Raw genomic sequence first — 6,308 nt, 5'->3', positions numbered from 1 at the left:
CAACATAGAACAACAGGAGTGTTGTGTGAATTTTTGTGATTTTTCGGGGTTCGTTTGGACATTTTTATGCATTAACTGAGTTTTCGATGCATTTATTTGCATAATTCAAATTTGAACTACATGCACATGCTCCAGTCCATATAAATTGGTCGAAAAATCAAATCTGTGTCCTTGGGTGCATGCTTAGGTCCCATGCAAGAAATGAGAATGAATTTCAAACACCAGGGCACCGTTGATTGCCGGCAAAACATTGAGATGCCTGGTTTTTAAAGTCTAGTAAACCCAAAACTCGTCTGAAATTCATGAAACTTGGCATGCTATCATGGATCGGCATCAACATGCCGTGGTACAAATTTTGTCCCATTTGGGGCAGGTTTGGGTATATGCTTCTCACAAACCGGAGATTCTCACAACAAGCATGATGGTTTTCGGTAGGGAACGTCCCACCTTTCGGGACGAAGCGATATCCATTGCCTCTTATTGCTTTCAATTTTTTTTCTCGTGTCAACATAGTACAACAGGAGTGAAATTTTGTGATTTTTTGGGGTTCATTTGCATATTTTTATGCATTAACTGAGTTTTCAATGCATTTATGTGCATAATTCAAATTTGAACTACATGCACATGCTCCAGTGCATATAAATTGGTCGAAAAATCAAATCTGTGTCCTTGGGTGCATGCTTATAGGTCCCATGCAAGAAATGGGAATGAATTTCAAACACCAGGGCACCGTTGATTGCGTGCAAAACATTGAGATGCCTGGTTTTTAAATTCTAGTAAATCCAAAACTCGTCTAAAATTCATGAAACTTGGCATGCTATCATGGAGCGGCATGAACATGCCGTGGTACAAACTTTGTCCCATTTGGGGCACGTTTGGGTATATGCTTCTCACAAACCGGAGCTTCTCACAACAAGCATGATGGTTTTCGGTAGGGAACGTCCCACCTTTGGGGACGAAACGATATCCGTTGCCTCTTATTGCTTTCAATTTTTTTTCTCGTGTCAACATAGAACAACAGGAGTGTGATTTTTTGTGATTTTTTGGGGTTCACTTGGACATTTTTATGCATTAACTGAGTTTTCAATGCATTTATGTGCATAATTCAAATTTGAACTACATGCACATGCTCCAGTGCATATAAATTGGTCGAAAACTCAAACCTGTGTCCTTGGGTGCATGCTTAGGTCCCATGCAAGAAATGGGAATGAATTTCAAACACCAGGGCACTGTTGATTGCTGGCAAAACATTGAGATGCCTAGTTTTAAAATTCTAGTAAATCCAAAACTCGTCTGAAATTCATGAAACTTGGCATGCTATCATGGAGCGGCATGAACATGCGTTTGTACAAATTTTGTCCCATTTGGGGCAGGTTTGGGTATATGCTTCTCACAAACCGAAGCTTCTCACGACAAGCATGATGGTTTTCGGTAGGGAACGTCCCACCTTTGGGGAAGAAACGATATCCATTGCCTCTTATTGCTTTCAACTTTTTTTTCTCATGTCAACATAGAACAACAGGAGTGTTGTGTGAATTTTTGTGATTTTTCGGGGTTCGTTTGGACATTTTTATGCATTAACTGAGGTTTCAATGCATTTTTGTGCGTAATTCAAATTTGAACTACATGCACATGCTCCAGTGCATATAAATTGGTCGAAAAATCAAATATGTGTCCTTGGGTGCATGCTTATGTCCCATGCAAAAAATGGGAATGAATTTCAAACACCAGGGCACCGTTGATTGCCGGCAAAACATTGAGATGCCTGGTTTTTAAATTCTAGTAAATCCAAAACTCGTCTGAAATTCATGAAACTTGGCATGCTATCATGGAGCGGCATGAACATGCCGTGGTACAAATTTTGTCCCATTTGGGGCAGGTTTGGGTATATGCTTCTCACAAACTGGAGCTTCTCACAACAAGCATGATGGTTTTCGGTAGGGAACGTCCCACCTTTGGGGACGAAACGACACCCATTGCCTCTTATTGCTTTCAACTTTTTTTCTTGTGTCAACATAGAACAACAGGAGTGTTGTGTGAATTTTTGTGATTTTTCGGGGTTCGTTTGGCAATTTTTATGCAATAACTGAGTTTTCAATGCATTTATGTGCATAATTCAAATTTGAACTACATGCACATGCTCCATTGCATATAAATTGGTCAGAAAATCAAATTTGTTTCCTTGGGTGCATGCTTACGTCCCATGCAAGAAATGGGAATGAATTTCAAACACCAGGGCACCGTTGATTGCTTGCAAAACATTGAGATGCCTGGTTTTTAAATTCTAGTAAATCCAAAACTCGTCTGAAATTCATGAAACTTGGCATGCTATCATGGAGCGGCATCAACATGTCGTGGTACAAATTTTGTCCCATTTGGGGCAGGTTTGGGTATATGCTTCTCACAAACCAGAGCTTCTCACAACAAGCATGATGGTTTTCGGTAGGGAACGTCCCACCTTTGGGGACGAAACGATATCCATTGCCTCTTATTGCTTTCAAATTTTTTTCTCGTGTCAACATAGAACAACAGGAGTGTTGTGTGAATTTTTGTGATTTTTCGGGGTTCATTTGGACATTTTTATGCATTAACTGAGTTTTCAATGCATTTATGTGCATACTTCAAATTTGAACTACATGCACATGCTCCAGTGCATATAAATTGGTCGAAAAATCAAATCTGTGTCCTTTGGTGCATGCTTAGGTCCCATGCAAGAAATGGGAATGAATTTCAAACACCAGGGCACCGTTGATTGCCGGCAAAACATTTTGATGCATGGTTTTTAAATTCTAGTAAGTCCAAAACTCGTCTGAAATTTATGAAACTTGGCATGCTATCATGGAGCGGCATCAACATGCCGTGGAACAAATATTGTCCGATTTGGGGCAGGTTTGGGTATATGCTTCTCACAAACCGGAGCTTCTCACGACAAGCATGATGGTTTTCGGTAGGGAACGTCCCACCTTTGGGGACGAAACGATATCCATTGCCCCTTATTGCTTTCAACTTTTTTTTCTCGTGTCAACATAGAGCAAGAGGAGTGTTGTGTGAATTTTTCTGATTTTTCGGGCTTCGTTTGGACATTTTTATGCATTAACTGAGTTTTCAATGCATTTATGTGCATAATTCAAATTTGGACTACATGCACATGCTCTAGTGCGTATAAATTGGTCGAAAAATCAAATCTGTGTCCTTGGGTGCATGCTTAGGTCCCATGCAAGAAATGGGAATGAATTTCAAACACCAGGGCACCGTTGATTGCTGGCAAAACATTGAGATGCCTGGTTTTTAAATTCTAGTAAATCCAAAACTCATCTGAAATTCATGAAACTTGGCATGCTATCATGGAGCGGCATCAACATTCCACTTGTCCCATTTGGGGCAGGTTTCGGTATAGGCTTCTCACAAACCGGAGCTTCTCACAACAATCATGATGGTTTTCGGTAGGGAACGTCCCACCTTTGGGGAAGAAACGATATCCATTGGCTCTTATAGCTTTCAAGTTTTTTTCTCATGTCAACATAGAACAACAGGAGTGTTGTGTGAATTTTTGTGATTTTTCGGGGTTCGTTTGGACATTTTTATGCATTAACTAAGTTTTCAATGCATTTGTGTGCATGATTCAAAGTTGAACCACACGCACATGCTCCAGTGCATATAAATTGGTCGAAAAATCAAATCTGTGTCCTTGGGTGCATGCTTAGGTCCCATGCAAGAAATGGGAATGGATTTCAAACACCAGGGCACCGTTGATTGCCGGCAAAACGTTGAGATGCCTGGTTTTTAAATTCTAGTAAATCCAAAACTCGTCTGAAATTCATGAAACTTGGCATGCTATCATGGAGCGGCATCAACATGCCGTGGTACAATTTTTGTCGCATTTGGGGCAGGTTTGGGTATATGCTTCTCACAAATCGGAGCTTCTCACAACAAGCATGATGGTTTTCGGTAGGGAACGTCCCACCTTTGGGGACGAAACGATATCCATTGCCTCTTATTGCTTTCAAAAAATTTCTCGTGGCAACATAGAACAACAGGAGTGTCGTGTGAATTTTTGTGATTTTTTGGGGTTCGTTTGGACATTTTTATGCATTAACTTAGTTTTCAATGTATTTATGTGCATAATTAAAATTTGAACTTCATGCACATGCTCTAGTGCATATAAATTGGTCGAAATATCAAATCTGTGTCCTTGGGTGCATGCTTAGGTCCCATGCAAGAAATGGGAATGAATTTCAAACACCAGGGCACCGTTGATTACCGGCAAAACATTGAGATGCCTTGTTTTTAAATTCTAGTAAACCCAAAACTCATCTGAAATTCATGAAACTTGGCATGCTATCATGGAGCAGCATCAACATGCCGTGGTACAAATTTTGTCCCATTTGGGGCAGGTTTGTGTATATGCTTCTCACAAACCGGAGCTTCTCACAACAAGCATGATGGTTTTCGGTAGGGAATGTCCCACCTTTGGGGGCGAAACGATATCCATTGCCTCTTATTGCTTTCAATTTTTTTTCTCGTGTCAACATAGAACAACAGGAGTGTTGTGTTAATTTTTGTGATTTTTCGGGGTTTGTTTGGACATTTTTATGCATTAACTGAGTTTTCAATGCATTTATGTGGATAATTCAAATTTGAACTACATGCACATGCTCCAGTGCATATAAATTGGTCGAAAAATCAAATCTGTGTCCTTGGGTGCATGCTTATAGGTCCCATGCAAGAAATGGGAATGAATTTCAAACACCAGGGCACCGTTGATTGCGTGCAAAACATTGAGATGCCTGGTTTTTAAATTCTAGTAAATCCAAAACTCGTCTCAAATTCATGAAACTTGGCATGCTATCATGGAGCGGCATGAACATGCCGTGGTACAAATTTTGTCCCATTTGGGGCACGTTTGGGTATATGCTTCTCACAAACCGGAGCTTCTCACAACAAGCATGATGGTTTTCGGTAGGGAACGTCCCACCTTTGGGGACGAAACGATATCCGTTGCCTCTTATTGCTTTCAATTTTTTTTCTCGTGTCAACATAGAACAACAGGAGTGTGAATTTTTGTGATTTTTTGGGGTTCACTTGGACATTTTTATGCATTAACTGAGTTTTCAATGCATTTATGTGCATAATTCAAATTTGAACTACATGCACATGCTCCAGTGCATATAAATTGGTCGAAAACTCAAATCTGTGTCCTTGGGTGCATGCTTAGGTCCCATGCAAGAAATGGGAATGAATTTCAAACACCAGGGCACTGTTGATTGCTGGCAAAACATTGAGATGCCTCGTTTTAAAATTCTAGTAAATCCAAAACTCGTCTGAAATTCATGAAACTTGGCATGCTATCATGGAGCGGCATGAACATGCGTTTGTACAAATTTTGTCCCATTTGGGGCAGGTTTGGGTATATGCTTCTCACAAACCGAAGCTTCTCACGACAAGCATGATGGTTTTCGGTAGGGAACGTCCCACCTTTGGGGAAGAAACGATATCCATTGCCTCTTATTGCTTTCAACTTTTTTTTCTCATGTCAACATAGAACAACAGGAGTGTTGTGTGAATTTTTGTGATTTTTCGGGGTTCGTTTGGACATTTTTATGCATTAACTGAGGTTTCAATGCATTTTTGTGCGTAATTCAAATTTGAACTACATGCACATGCTCCCGTGCATATAAATTGGTCGAAAAATCAAATATGTGTCCTTGGGTGCATGCTTATGTCCCATGCAAAAAATGGGAATGAATTTCAAACACCAGGGCACCGTTGATTGCCGGCAAAACATTGAGATGCCTGGTTTTTAAATTCTAGTAAATCCAAAACTCGTCTGAAATTCATGAAACTTGGCATGCTATCATGGAGCGGCATGAACATGCCGTGGTACAAATTTTGTCCCATTTGGGGCAGGTTTGGGTATATGCTTCTCACAAACTGGAGCTTCTCACAACAAGCATGATGGTTTTCGGTAGGGAACGTCCCACCTTTGGGGACGAAACGACATCCATTGCCTCTTATTGCTTTCAACTTTTTTTCTTGTGTCAACATAGAACAACAGGAGTGTTGTGTGAATTTTTGTGATTTTTCGGGGTTCGTTTGGCAATTTTTATGCAATAACTGAGTTTTCAATGCATTTATGTGCATAATTCAAATTTGAGCTACATGCACATGCTCCATTGCATATAAATTGGTCAGAAAATCAAATCTGTTTCCTCTGGTGCATGCTTACGTCCCATGCAAGAAATGGGAATGAATTTCAAACACCAGGGCACCGTTGATTGCTTGCAAAACATTGAGATGCCTTGTTTTTA

Source organism: Triticum aestivum, chromosome 3D (assembly GCF_018294505.1).
Source record: "Triticum aestivum cultivar Chinese Spring chromosome 3D, IWGSC CS RefSeq v2.1, whole genome shotgun sequence".
Taxonomy (NCBI): Eukaryota; Viridiplantae; Streptophyta; class Magnoliopsida; order Poales; family Poaceae; genus Triticum; species Triticum aestivum.
This window is presented reverse-complemented; position numbering follows the sequence as displayed.